The sequence below is a fragment of the Odontesthes bonariensis genome, chromosome 5, assembly GCF_027942865.1.
Source record: "Odontesthes bonariensis isolate fOdoBon6 chromosome 5, fOdoBon6.hap1, whole genome shotgun sequence".
Classification (NCBI taxonomy): Eukaryota; Metazoa; Chordata; class Actinopteri; order Atheriniformes; family Atherinopsidae; genus Odontesthes; species Odontesthes bonariensis.
This window is the reverse complement of record NC_134510.1, coordinates 11,780,453-11,794,547: the sequence shown is the minus strand read 5'-3', so window position 1 is coordinate 11,794,547 and position 14,095 is coordinate 11,780,453. Positions and strand designations below refer to the sequence as shown.

Genomic DNA, 14,095 nt, shown 5'->3' with positions numbered 1-14,095 from the left:
TCTCACCCATCTTCGGCCTAAATGTCAATAGCCCCCTTCAAATAGCCTAACATGAGGCCAGGTTTCTTCGGTCAAAAGCCCTTTCCCGTTTACTATGGTGTTAAGTGCAAACCAAGACCTTATAATCAACAATGTTCCTTTTGCTAATGATTCTGTCCTGCCCAAAGCACTGTAGAAGGTTGTGACAACACAGCTTGTTGAGCTGTGGTCAGAAGATTCTCATGCAACAAGTGTCTTGGCTGTTGTTTAACAGGTCTCCTGAGGCAAACAAATAGTAGGCATAGCATTTGGAAGCAAGAACTCTTCGGAGGTAAAGCGGCCACAATAATCTTTAAACTAGATGATGCAGTGGCAGAATAGGAATACGACATGGTATTGCTAAGCAAGGAGTAAACTTGAGTTGCCTTGCCAGTGAAAATAGTCCTCTAGGAGAACTCTGCAATGTCAGAAGTGGGATTTGAACCCACGCCTCCAGGGGAGACTACGACCTGAACGCAGCGCCTTAGACCGCTCGGCCATTCTGACTACTAAAAGGAATATTTGACGACACTGTCGGCGGGCCCAGGCATCATTCCAGCGAATATGTGGGTCTGCGTTGTCTTCGTGTTGAAGGGGAATATTGACGAGGCATGCAGCTTCATGGAAGACTCTCCTTCTGAGTGATGGGACTGTGATAGCAATTTTCCTGCACCTTGAAACGGGACACGAAAATCTTATTTCACTCCTTGCCGATAGTTGTCTTTTCATCTGACGACTGTGTCAGTCACACAGAAATTCCTCGTTAGTATAATGGACAGTATCTCCGCCTGTCACGCGGAAGATCGGGGTTCGATTCCCCGACGGGGAGAGCTCGGTCTTTTATCAGCTGCCTGCCACCAAGTGATGATTGTTTTGATACTCTCACCCATCTTCGGCCTAAATGTCAATAGCCCCCCTTAAAATAGCCTAACATGAGGCCAGGTTGCTTCGGTCAAAAGCCCTTTCCCGTTTACTATGGTGTTAAGTGCAAACCAAGACCTTATAATCAACGATGTGCCTTTTGCTAATGATTCTGTCCTGCCCAAAGCACTGTAGAAGGTTGTGACAACACAGCTTGTTGAGCTGTGGTCAGAAGATTCTCATGCAACAAGTGTCTTGGCTGTTGTTTAACAGGGCTCCTGATGCAAACAAATAGTAGGCATAGCATTTGGAAGCAAGAACTCTTCGGAGGTAAAGCGGCCACAATAATCTTTAAACTAGATGATGCAGTGGCAGAATAGCAATACGACATGTTATTGCTAAGCAAGGAGTAAACTTGGGTTTCCTTGCCAGTGAAAAGTTTTCTCTAGGAGAAATCTGCAATGTCAGAAGTGGGATTTGAACCCACGCCTCCAGGGGAGACTGCGACCTTAACGCAGCGCCTTAGACCGCTCCGCCATCCTGACTACTAAAAGGAATATTTGACGACACTGTCGGCGGGCCCAGGCATCATTCCAGCGAATATGTGGGTCTGCGTTGTCTTCGTGTTGAAGGGGAATAGTGACGAGGCATGCAGCTTCATGGAAGACTCTCCTTCTGAGTGATGGGACTGTGATAGCAATTTTCCTGCACCTTGAAACGGGACACCAAAATCTTATTTCACTCCTTGGCGATAGTTGTCTTTTCATCTGACGACTGTGTCAGTCGCACAGAAATTCCTCGTTAGTATAATGGACAGTATCTCCGCCTGTCACGCGGAAGATCGGGGTTCGATTCCCCGACGGGGAGAGCTCGGTCTTTTATCAGCTGCCTGCCACCAAGTGATGATTGTTTTGATACTCTCACCCATCTTCGGCCTAAATGTCAATAGCCCCCTTCAAATAGCCTAACATGAGGCCAGGTTGCTTCGGTCAAAAGCCCTTTCCCGTTTACTATGGTGTTAAGTGCAAACCAAGACCTTATAATCAACAATGTGCCTTTTGCTAATGATTCTGTCCTGCCCAAAGCACTGTAGAAGGTTGTGACAACACAGCTTGTTGAGCTGTGGTCAGAAGATTCTCATGCAACAAGTGTCTTGGCTGTTGTTTAACAGGTCTCCTGAGGCAAACAAATAGTAGGCATAGCATTTGGAAGCAAGAACTCTTCGGAGGTAAAGCGGCCACAATAATCTTTAAACTAGATGATGCAGTGGCAGAATAGCAATACGACATGTTATTGCTAAGCAAGGAGTAAACTTGGGTTGCCTTGCCAGTGAAAAGTTTTCTCTAGGAGAAATCTGCAATGTCAGAAGTGGGATTTGAACCCACGCCTCCAGGGGAGACTGCGACCTTAACGCAGCGCCTTAGACCGCTCCGCCATCCTGACTACTAAAAGGAATATTTGACGACACTGTCGGCGGGCCCAGGCATCATTCCAGCGAATATGTGGGTCTGCGTTGTCTTCGTGTTGAAGGGGAATATTGACGAGGCATGCAGCTTCATGGAAGACTCTCCTTCTGAGTGATGGGACTGTGATAGCAATTTTCCTGCACCTTGAAACGGGACATGAAAATCTTATTTCACTCTTGCCGAAAGTTGTCTTTTCATCTGACGACTGTGTCAGTCACACAGAAATTCCTCGTTAGTATAATGGACAGTATCTCCGCCTGTCACGCGGAAGATCGGGGTTCGATTCCCCGACGGGGAGATCTCAGTCTTTTATCAGCTGCCTGCCACCAAGTGATGATTGTTTTGATACTCTCACCCATCTTCGGCCTAAATGTCAATAGCCCCCTTCAAATAGCCTAACATGAGGCCAGGTTTCTTCGGTCAAAAGCCCTTTCCCGTTTACTATGGTGTTAAGTGCAAACCAAGACCTTATAATCAACAATGTTCCTTTTGCTAATGATTCTGTCCTGCCCAAAGCACTGTAGAAGGTTGTGACAACACAGCTTGTTGAGCTGTGGTCAGAAGATTCTCATGCAACAAGTGTCTTGGCTGTTGTTTAACAGGTCTCCTGAGGCAAACAAATAGTAGGCATAGCATTTGGAAGCAAGAACTCTTCGGAGGTAAAGCGGCCACAATAATCTTTAAACTAGATGATGCAGTGGCAGAATAGGAATACGACATGGTATTGCTAAGCAAGGAGTAAACTTGAGTTGCCTTGCCAGTGAAAATAGTCCTCTAGGAGAACTCTGCAATGTCAGAAGTGGGATTTGAACCCACGCCTCCAGGGGAGACTACGACCTGAACGCAGCGCCTTAGACCGCTCGGCCATTCTGACTACTAAAAGGAATATTTGACGACACTGTCGGCGGGCCCAGGCATCATTCCAGCGAATATGTGGGTCTGCGTTGTCTTCGTGTTGAAGGGGAATATTGACGAGGCATGCAGCTTCATGGAAGACTCTCCTTCTGAGTGATGGGACTGTGATAGCAATTTTCCTGCACCTTGAAACGGGACACGAAAATCTTATTTCACTCCTTGCCGATAGTTGTCTTTTCATCTGACGACTGTGTCAGTCACACAGAAATTCCTCGTTAGTATAATGGACAGTATCTCCGCCTGTCACGCGGAAGATCGGGGTTCGATTCCCCGACGGGGAGAGCTCGGTCTTTTATCAGCTGCCTGCCACCAAGTGATGATTGTTTTGATACTCTCACCCATCTTCGGCCTAAATGTCAATAGCCCCCTTAAAATAGCCTAACATGAGGCCAGGTTGCTTCGGTCAAAAGCCCTTTCCCGTTTACTATGGTGTTAAGTGCAAACCAAGACCTTATAATCAACAATGTGCCTTTTGCTAATGATTCTGTCCTGCCCAAAGCACTGTAGAAGGTTGTGACAACACAGCTTGTTGAGCTGTGGTCAGAAGATTCTCATGCAACAAGTGTCTTGGCTGTTGTTTAACAGGTCTCCTGAGGCAAACAAATAGTAGGCATAGCATTTGGAAGCAAGAACTCTTCGGAGGTAAAGCGGCCACAATAATCTTTAAAATAGATGATGCAGTGGCAGAATAGCAATACGACATGGTATTGCTAAGCAAGGAGTAAACTTGGGTTGCCTTGCCAGTGAAAATTTTTCTATAGGAGAAATCTGCAATGTCAGAAGTGGGATTTGAACCCACGCCTCCAGGGAAGACTGCGACCTGAACGCAGCGCCTTAGACCGCTCGGCCATCCTGACTACTAAAAGGAATATTTGACGACACTGTCGGCGGGCCCAGGCATCATTCCAGCGAATATGTGGGTCTGCGTTGTCTTCGTGTTGAAGGGGAATATTGACGAGGCATGCAGCTTCATGGAAGACTCTCCTTCTGAGTGATGGGACTGTGATAGCAATTTTCCTGCACCTTGAAACGGGACACCAAAATCTTATTTCACTCCTTGCCGATAGTTGTCTTTTCATCTGACGACTGTGTCAGTCACACAGAAATTCCTCGTTAGTATAATGGACAGGATCTCCGCCTGTCACGCGGAAGATCGGGTTTCGATTCCCCGACGGGGAGATCTCGGTCTTTTATCAGCTGCCTGCCACCAAGTGATAATTGCTTTGATACTCTCACCCATCTTCGGCCTAAATGTCAATAGCCCCCTTCAAATAGCCTGACATGAGGCCAGGTTTCTTCGGTCAAAAGCCCTTTCCCGTTTACTATGGTGTTAAGTGCAAACCAAGACCTTATAATCAACGATGTGCCTTTTGCTAATGATTCTGTCCTGCCCAAAGCACTGTAGAAGGTTGTGACAACACAGCTTGTTGAGCTGTGGTCAGAAGATTCTCATGCAACAAGTGTCTTGGCTGTTGTTTAACAGGGCTCCTGATGCAAACAAATAGTAGGCATAGCATTTGGAAGCAAGAACTCTTCGGAGGTAAAGCGGCCACAATAATCTTTAAACTAGATGATGCAGTGGCAGAATAGCAATACGACATGGTATTGCTAAGCAAGGAGTAAACTTGAGTTGCCTTGCCAGTGAAAATTTTTCTCTAGGAGAACTCTGCAATGTCAGAAGTGGGATTTGAACCCACGCCTCCAGGGGAGACTGCGACCTTAACGCAGCGCCTTAGACCGCTCCGCCATCCTGACTACTAAAAGGAATATTTGACGACACTGTCGGCGGGCCCAGGCATCATTCCAGCGAATATGTGGGTCTGCGTTGTCTTCGTGTTGAAGGGGAATATTGACGAGGCATGCAGCTTCATGGAAGACTCTCCTTCTGAGTGATGGGACTGTGATAGCAATTTTCCTGCACCTTGAAACGGGACATGAAAATCTTATTTCACTCTTGCCGAAAGTTGTCTTTTCATCTGACGACTGTGTCAGTCACACAGAAATTCCTCGTTAGTATAATGGACAGTATCTCCGCCTGTCACGCGGAAGATCGGGGTTCGATTCCCCGACGGGGAGATCTCAGTCTTTTATCAGCTGCCTGCCACCAAGTGATGATTGTTTTGATACTCTCACCCATCTTCGGCCTAAATGTCAATAGCCCCCTTCAAATAGCCTAACATGAGGCCAGGTTTCTTCGGTCAAAAGCCCTTTCCCGTTTACTATGGTGTTAAGTGCAAACCAAGACCTTATAATCAACAATGTTCCTTTTGCTAATGATTCTGTCCTGCCCAAAGCACTGTAGAAGGTTGTGACAACACAGCTTGTTGAGCTGTGGTCAGAAGATTCTCATGCAACAAGTGTCTTGGCTGTTGTTTAACAGGTCTCCTGAGGCAAACAAATAGTAGGCATAGCATTTGGAAGCAAGAACTCTTCGGAGGTAAAGCGGCCACAATAATCTTTAAACTAGATGATGCAGTGGCAGAATAGGAATACGACATGGTATTGCTAAGCAAGGAGTAAACTTGAGTTGCCTTGCCAGTGAAAATAGTCCTCTAGGAGAACTCTGCAATGTCAGAAGTGGGATTTGAACCCACGCCTCCAGGGGAGACTACGACCTGAACGCAGCGCCTTAGACCGCTCGGCCATTCTGACTACTAAAAGGAATATTTGACGACACTGTCGGCGGGCCCAGGCATCATTCCAGCGAATATGTGGGTCTGCGTTGTCTTCGTGTTGAAGGGGAATATTGACGAGGCATGCAGCTTCATGGAAGACTCTCCTTCTGAGTGATGGGACTGTGATAGCAATTTTCCTGCACCTTGAAACGGGACACGAAAATCTTATTTCACTCCTTGCCGATAGTTGTCTTTTCATCTGACGACTGTGTCAGTCACACAGAAATTCCTCGTTAGTATAATGGACAGTATCTCCGCCTGTCACGCGGAAGATCGGGGTTCGATTCCCCGACAGGGAGAGCTCGGTCTTTTATCAGCTGCCTGCCACCAAGTGATGATTGTTTTGATACTCTCACCCATCTTCGGCCTAAATGTCAATAGCCCCCTTAAAATAGCCTAACATGAGGCCAGGTTGCTTCGGTCAAAAGCCCTTTCCCGTTTACTATGGTGTTAAGTGCAAACCAAGACCTTATAATCAACAATGTGCCTTTTGCTAATGATTCTGTCCTGCCCAAAGCACTGTAGAAGGTTGTGACAACACAGCTTGTTGAGCTGTGGTCAGAAGATTCTCATGCAACAAGTGTCTTGGCTGTTGTTTAACAGGTCTCCTGAGGCAAACAAATAGTAGGCATAGCATTTGGAAGCAAGAACTCTTCGGAGGTAAAGCGGCCACAATAATCTTTAAACTAGATGATGCAGTGGCAGAATAGCAATACGACATGGTATTGCTAAGCAAGGAGTAAACTTGGGTTGCCTTGCCAGTGAAAATTTTTCTCTAGGAGAAATCTGCAATGTCAGAAGTGGGATTTGAACCCACGCCTCCAGGGAAGACTGCGACCTGAACGCAGCGCCTTAGACCGCTCGGCCATCCTGACTACTAAAAGGAATATTTGACGACACTGTCGGCGGGCCCAGGCATCATTCCAGCGAATATGTGGGTCTGCGTTGTCTTCGTGTTGAAGGGGAATATTGACGAGGCATGCAGCTTCATGGAAGACTCTCCTTCTGAGTGATGGGACTGTGATAGCCATTTTCCTGCACCTTGAAACGGGACACGAAAATCTTATTTCACTCCTTGCCGATAGTTGTCTTTTCATCTGACGACTGTGTCAGTCACACAGAAATTCCTCGTTAGTATAATGGACAGTATCTCCGCCTGTCATGCGGAAGATCGGGGTTCGATTCCCCGACGGGGAGATCTCGGTCTTTTATCAGCTGCCTGCCACCAAGTGATGATTGTTTTGATACTCTCACCCATCTTCGGCCTAAATGTCAATAGCCCCCTTCAAATAGCCTAACATGAGGCCAGGTTTCTTCGGTCAAAAGCCCTTTCCCGTTTACTATGGTGTTAAGTGCAAACCAAGACCTTATAATCAACAATGTGCCTTTTGCTAATGATTCTGTCCTGCCCAAAGCACTGTAGAAGGTTGTGACAACACAGCTTGTTGAGCTGTGGTCAGAAGATTCTCATGCAACAAGTGTCTTGGCTGTTGTTTAACAGGGCTCCTGTGGCAAACAAATAGTAGGCATAGCATTTGGAAGCAAGAACTCTTCGGAGGTAAAGCGGCCACAATAATCTTTAAACTAGATGATGCAGTGGCAGAATAGCAATACGACATGTTATTGCTAAGCAAGGAGTAAACTTGAGTTGCCTTGCCAGTGAAAATTTTTCTCTAGGAGAACTCTGCAATGTCAGAAGTGGGATTTGAACTGACGCCTCCAGGGGAGACTGCGACCTTAACTCAGCACCTAAGACCGCTCGGCCATCCTACCTACTAAAAGGAATATTTGACGACACTGTCGGCGGGCCCAGGCATCATTCCAGCGAATATGTGGATCTGCGTTGTGTTCGTGTTGAAGGGGAATATTGACGAGGCATGCAGCTTCATGGAAGACTCTCCTTCTGAGTGATGGGACTGTGATAGCAATTTTCCTGCACCTTGAAACGGGACACCAAAATCTTATTTCACTCCTTGGCGATAGTTGTCTTTTCATCTGACGACTGTGTCAGTCACACAGAAATTCCTCGTTAGTATAATGGACAGTATCTCCGCCTGTCACGCGGAAGATCGGGGTTCGATTCCCCGACGGGGAGAGCTCGGTCTTTTATCAGCTGCCTGCCACCAAGTGATGATTGTTTTGATACTCTCACCCATCTTCGACCTAAATGTCAATAGCCCCCTTCAAATAGCCTAACATGAGGCCAGGTTGCTTCGGTCAAAAGCCCTTTCCCGTTTACTATGGTGTTAAGTGCAAACCAAGACCTTATAATCAACAATGTGCCTTTTGCTAATGATTCTGTCCTGCCCAAAGCACTGTAGAAGGTTGTGACAACACAGCTTGTTGAGCTGTGGTCAGAAGATTCTCATGCAACAAGTGTCTTGGCTGTTGTTTAACAGGTCTCCTGAGGCAAACAAATAGTAGGCATAGCATTTGGAAGCAAGAACTCTTCGGAGGTAAAGCGGCCACAATAATCTTTAAACTAGATGATGCAGTGGCAGAATAGGAATACGACATGGTATTGCTAAGCAAGGAGTAAACTTGAGTTGCCTTGCCAGTGAAAATAGTCCTCTAGGAGAAATCTGCAATGTCAGAAGTGGGATTTGAACCCACGCCTCCAGGGGAGACTACGACCTGAACGCAGCGCCTTAGACCGCTCGGCCATTCTGACTACTAAAAGGAATATTTGACGACACTGTCGGCGGGCCCAGGCATCATTCCAGCGAATATGTGGGTCTGCGTTGTCTTCGTGTTGAAGGGGAATATTGACGAGGCATGCAGCTTCATGGAAGACTCTCCTTCTGAGTGATGGGACTGTGATAGCAATTTTCCTGCACCTTGAAACGGGACACGAAAATCTTATTTCACTCCTTGCCGATAGTTGTCTTTTCATCTGACGACTGTGTCAGTCACACAGAAATTCCTCGTTAGTATAATGGACAGTATCTCCGCCTGTCACGCGGAAGATCGGGGTTCGATTCCCCGACAGGGAGAGCTCGGTCTTTTATCAGCTGCCTGCCACCAAGTGATGATTGTTTTGATACTCTCACCCATCTTCGGCCTAAATGTCAATAGCCCCCTTCAAATAGCCTAACATGAGGCCAGGTTGCTTCGGTCAAAAGCCCTTTCCCGTTTACTATGGTGTTAAGTGCAAACCAAGACCTTATAATCAACAATGTGCCTTTTGCTAATGATTCTGTCCTGCCCAAAGCACTGTAGAAGGTTGTGACAACACAGCTTGTTGAGCTGTGGTCAGAAGATTCTCATGCAACAAGTGTCTTGGCTGTTGTTTAACAGGTCTCCTGAGGCAAACAAATAGTAGGCATAGCATTTGGAAGCAAGAACTCTTCGGAGGTAAAGCGGCCACAATAATCTTTAAACTAGATGATGCAGTGGCAGAATAGCAATACGACATGGTATTGCTAAGCAAGGAGTAAACTTGGGTTGCCTTGCCAGTGAAAATTTTTCTCTAGGAGAAATCTGCAATGTCAGAAGTGGGATTTGAACCCACGCCTCCAGGGAAGACTGCGACCTGAACGCAGCGCCTTAGACCGCTCGGCCATCCTGACTACTAAAAGGAATATTTGACGACACTGTCGGCGGGCCCAGGCATCATTCCAGCGAATATGTGGGTCTGCGTTGTCTTCGTGTTGAAGGGGAATATTGACGAGGCATGCAGCTTCATGGAAGACTCTCCTTCTGAGTGATGGGACTGTGATAGCCATTTTCCTGCACCTTGAAACGGGACACGAAAATCTTATTTCACTCCTTGCCGATAGTTGTCTTTTCATCTGACGACTGTGTCAGTCACACAGAAATTCCTCGTTAGTATAATGGACAGTATCTCCGCCTGTCATGCGGAAGATCGGGGTTCGATTCCCCGACGGGGAGATCTCGGTCTTTTATCAGCTGCCTGCCACCAAGTGATGATTGTTTTGATACTCTCACCCATCTTCGGCCTAAATGTCAATAGCCCCCTTCAAATAGCCTAACATGAGGCCAGGTTTCTTCGGTCAAAAGCCCTTTCCCGTTTACTATGGTGTTAAGTGCAAACCAAGACCTTATAATCAACAATGTGCCTTTTGCTAATGATTCTGTCCTGCCCAAAGCACTGTAGAAGGTTGTGACAACACAGCTTGTTGAGCTGTGGTCAGAAGATTCTCATGCAACAAGTGTCTTGGCTGTTGTTTAACAGGGCTCCTGTGGCAAACAAATAGTAGGCATAGCATTTGGAAGCAAGAACTCTTCGGAGGTAAAGCGGCCACAATAATCTTTAAACTAGATGATGCAGTGGCAGAATAGCAATACGACATGTTATTGCTAAGCAAGGAGTAAACTTGAGTTGCCTTGCCAGTGAAAATTTTTCTCTAGGAGAACTCTGCAATGTCAGAAGTGGGATTTGAACTGACGCCTCCAGGGGAGACTGCGACCTTAACTCAGCACCTAAGACCGCTCGGCCATCCTACCTACTAAAAGGAATATTTGACGACACTGTCGGCGGGCCCAGGCATCATTCCAGCGAATATGTGGATCTGCGTTGTGTTCGTGTTGAAGGGGAATATTGACGAGGCATGCAGCTTCATGGAAGACTCTCCTTCTGAGTGATGGGACTGTGATAGCAATTTTCCTGCACCTTGAAACGGGACACCAAAATCTTATTTCACTCCTTGGCGATAGTTGTCTTTTCATCTGACGACTGTGTCAGTCACACAGAAATTCCTCGTTAGTATAATGGACAGTATCTCCGCCTGTCACGCGGAAGATCGGGGTTCGATTCCCCGACGGGGAGAGCTCGGTCTTTTATCAGCTGCCTGCCACCAAGTGATGATTGTTTTGATACTCTCACCCATCTTCGACCTAAATGTCAATAGCCCCCTTCAAATAGCCTAACATGAGGCCAGGTTGCTTCGGTCAAAAGCCCTTTCCCGTTTACTATGGTGTTAAGTGCAAACCAAGACCTTATAATCAACAATGTGCCTTTTGCTAATGATTCTGTCCTGCCCAAAGCACTGTAGAAGGTTGTGACAACACAGCTTGTTGAGCTGTGGTCAGAAGATTCTCATGCAACAAGTGTCTTGGCTGTTGTTTAACAGGGCTCCTGTGGCAAACAAATAGTAGGCATAGCATTTGGAAGCAAGAACTCTTCGGAGGTAAAGCGGCCACAATAATCTTTAAACTAGATGATGCAGTGGCAGAATAGCAATACGACATGTTATTGCTAAGCAAGGAGTAAACTTGGGTTTCCTTGCCAGTGAAAAGTTTTCTCTAGGAGAAATCTGCAATGTCAGAAGTGGGATTTGAACCCACGCCTCCAGGGGAGACTGCGACCTTAACGCAGCGCCTTAGACCGCTCCGCCATCCTGACTACTAAAAGGAATATTTGACGACACTGTCGGCGGGCCCAGGCATCATTCCAGCGAATATGTGGGTCTGCGTTGTCTTCGTGTTGAAGGGGAAAATTGACGAGGCATGCAGCTTCATGGAAGACTCTCCTTCTGAGTGATGGGACTGTGATAGCAATTTTCCTGCACCTTGAAACGGGACACCAAAATCTTATTTCACTCCTTGCCGATAGTTGTCTTTTCATCTGACGACTGTGTCAGTCACACAGAAATTCCTCGTTAGTATAATGGACAGTATCTCCGCCTGTCACGCGGAAGATCGGGGTTCGATTCCCCGACGGGGAGAGCTCGCTCTTTTATCAGCTGCCTGCCACCAAGTGATGATTGTTTTGATACTCTCACCCATCTTCGGCCTAAATGTCAATAGCCCCCTTAAAATAGCCTAACATGAGGCCAGGTTGCTTCGGTCAAAAGCCCTTTCCCGTTTACTATGGTGTTAAGTGCAAACCAAGACCTTATAATCAACAATGTGCCTTTTGCTAATGATTCTGTCCTGCCCAAAGCACTGTAGAAGGTTGTGACAACACAGCTTGTTGAGCTGTGGTCAGAAGATTCTCATGCAACAAGTGTCTTGGCTGTTGTTTAACAGGTCTCCTGAGGCAAACAAATAGTAGGCATAGCATTTGGAAGCAAGAACTCTTCGGAGGTAAAGCGGCCACAATAATCTTTAAACTAGATGATGCAGTGGCAGAATAGCAATACGACATGTTATTGCTAAGCAAGGAGTAAACTTGGGTTTCCTTGCCAGTGAAAAGTTTTCTCTAGGAGAATTCTGCAATGTCAGAAGTGGGATTTGAACCCACGCCTCCAGGGGAGACTGCGACCTTAACGCAGCGCCTTAGACCGCTCGGCCATCCTAACTACTAAAAGGAATATTTGACGACACTGTCGGCGGGCCCAGGCATCATTCCAGCGAATATGTGGGTCTGCGTTGTCTTCGTGTTGAAGGGGAATATTGACGAGGCATGCAGCGTCATGGAAGACTCTCCTTCTGAGTGATGGGACTGTGATAGCCATTTTCCTGCACCTTGAAACGGGACACCAAAATCTTATTTCACTCCTTGGCGATAGTTGTCTTTTCATCTGACGACTGTGTCAGTCACACAGAAATTCCTCGTTAGTATAATGGACAGTATCTCCGCCTGTCACGCGGAAGATCGGGGGTTGATTCCCCGACGGGGAGAGCTCGGTCTTTTATCAGCTGCCTGCCACCAAGTGATGATTGTTTTGATACTCTCACCCATCTTCGGCCTAAATGTCAATAGCCCCCTTCAAATAGCCTAACATGAGGCCAGGTTTCTTCGGTCAAAAGCCCTTTCCCGTTTACTATGGTGTTAAGTGCAAACCAAGACCTTATAATCAACAATGTGCCTTTTGCTAATGATTCTGTCCTGCCCAAAGCACTGTAGAAGGTTGTGACAACACAGCTTGTTGAGCTGTGGTCAGAAGATTCTCATGCAACAAGTGTCTTGGCTGTTGTTTAACAGGTCTCCTGAGGCAAACAAATAGTAGGCATAGCATTTGGAAGCAAGAACTCTTCGGAGGTAAAGCGGCCACAATAATCTTTAAACTAGATGATGCAGTGGCAGAATAGCAATACGACATGGTATTGCTAAGCAAGGAGTAAACTTGGGTTTCCTTGCCAGTGAAAATTTTTCTCTAGGAGAACTCTGCAATGTCAGAAGTGGGATTTGAACTGACGCCTCCAGGGGAGACTGCGACCTTAACTCAGCACCTAAGACCGCTCGGCCATCCTGACTACTAAAAGGAATATTTGACGACACTGTCGGCGGGCCCAGGCATCATTCCAGCGAATATGTGGGTCTGCGTTGTCTTCGTGTTGAAGGGGAATATTGACGAGGCATGCAGCTTCATGGAAGACTCTCCTTCTGAGTGATGGGACTGTGATAGCAATTTTCCTGCACCTTGAAACGGGACACCAAAATCTTATTTCACTCCTTGGCGATAGTTGTCTTTTCATCTGACGACTGTGTCAGTCACACAGAAATTCCTCGTTAGTATAATGGACAGTATCTCCGCCTGTCGCGCGGAAGATCGGGGTTCGATTCCCCGACGGGGAGAGCTCGGTCTTTTATCAGCTGCCTGCCACCAAGTGATGATTGTTTTGATACTCTCACCCATCTTCGACCTAAATGTCAATAGCCCCCTTCAAATAGCCTAACATGAGGCCAGGTTGCTTCGGTCAAAAGCCCTTTCCCGTTTACTATGGTGTTAAGTGCAAACCAAGACCTTATAATCAACAATGTGCCTTTTGCTAATGATTCTGTCCTGCCCAAAGCACTGTAGAAGGTTGTGACAACACAGCTTGTTGAGCTGTGGTCAGAAGATTCTCATGCAACAAGTGTCTTGGCTGTTGTTTAACAGGGCTCCTGTGGCAAACAAATAGTAGGCATAGCATTTGGAAGCAAGAACTCTTCGGAGGTAAAGCGGCCACAATAATCTTTAAACTAGATGATGCAGTGGCAGAATAGCAATACGACATGTTATTGCTAAGCAAGGAGTAAACTTGAGTTGCCTTGCCAGTGAAAATTTTTCTCTAGGAGAACTCTGCAATGTCAGAAGTGGGATTTGAACTGACGCCTCCAGGGGAGACTGCGACCTTAACTCAGCACCTAAGACCGCTCGGCCATCCTACCTACTAAAAGGAATATTTGACGACACTGTCGGCGGGCCCAGGCATCATTCCAGCGAATATGTGGGTCTGCGTTGTCTTCGTGTTGAAGGGGAATATTGACGA

General features: G+C 46.7%; 12 non-coding genes across 12 annotated transcripts; 8 read left to right on the top strand and 4 right to left on the bottom strand.

The window, feature by feature from the left end:
- The first annotated feature begins 775 nt into the window (after window positions 1–775).
- trnad-guc (transfer RNA aspartic acid (anticodon GUC)) lies at window positions 776–847 on the top strand. The gene has a single exon. It is a non-coding gene; the product is annotated as a tRNA-Asp (tRNA).
- Window positions 848–1,674: 827 nt separating this feature from the next.
- trnad-guc (transfer RNA aspartic acid (anticodon GUC)) lies at window positions 1,675–1,746 on the top strand. Its single transcript has one exon. It is a non-coding gene; the product is annotated as a tRNA-Asp (tRNA).
- An 825-nt stretch (window positions 1,747–2,571) lies between these two features.
- Window positions 2,572–2,643, top strand: trnad-guc (transfer RNA aspartic acid (anticodon GUC)). The gene has a single exon. It is a non-coding gene; the product is annotated as a tRNA-Asp (tRNA).
- Window positions 2,644–3,469: 826 nt separating this feature from the next.
- trnad-guc (transfer RNA aspartic acid (anticodon GUC)) lies at window positions 3,470–3,541 on the top strand. The gene has a single exon. It is a non-coding gene; the product is annotated as a tRNA-Asp (tRNA).
- A 493-nt stretch (window positions 3,542–4,034) lies between these two features.
- Window positions 4,035–4,117, bottom strand: trnal-cag (transfer RNA leucine (anticodon CAG)). Its single transcript has one exon. It is a non-coding gene; the product is annotated as a tRNA-Leu (tRNA).
- A 1,147-nt stretch (window positions 4,118–5,264) lies between these two features.
- On the top strand, window positions 5,265–5,336 carry trnad-guc (transfer RNA aspartic acid (anticodon GUC)). The gene has a single exon. It is a non-coding gene; the product is annotated as a tRNA-Asp (tRNA).
- A 1,391-nt stretch (window positions 5,337–6,727) lies between these two features.
- trnal-cag (transfer RNA leucine (anticodon CAG)) lies at window positions 6,728–6,810 on the bottom strand. Its single transcript has one exon. It is a non-coding gene; the product is annotated as a tRNA-Leu (tRNA).
- Window positions 6,811–7,958: 1,148 nt separating this feature from the next.
- Window positions 7,959–8,030, top strand: trnad-guc (transfer RNA aspartic acid (anticodon GUC)). The gene has a single exon. It is a non-coding gene; the product is annotated as a tRNA-Asp (tRNA).
- Window positions 8,031–9,421: 1,391 nt separating this feature from the next.
- On the bottom strand, window positions 9,422–9,504 carry trnal-cag (transfer RNA leucine (anticodon CAG)). Its single transcript has one exon. It is a non-coding gene; the product is annotated as a tRNA-Leu (tRNA).
- A 1,148-nt stretch (window positions 9,505–10,652) lies between these two features.
- trnad-guc (transfer RNA aspartic acid (anticodon GUC)) lies at window positions 10,653–10,724 on the top strand. Its single transcript has one exon. It is a non-coding gene; the product is annotated as a tRNA-Asp (tRNA).
- Window positions 10,725–11,550: 826 nt separating this feature from the next.
- On the top strand, window positions 11,551–11,622 carry trnad-guc (transfer RNA aspartic acid (anticodon GUC)). The gene has a single exon. It is a non-coding gene; the product is annotated as a tRNA-Asp (tRNA).
- A 493-nt stretch (window positions 11,623–12,115) lies between these two features.
- On the bottom strand, window positions 12,116–12,198 carry trnal-aag (transfer RNA leucine (anticodon AAG)). Its single transcript has one exon. It is a non-coding gene; the product is annotated as a tRNA-Leu (tRNA).
- Between the last annotated feature and the right edge of the window lie 1,897 nt (window positions 12,199–14,095).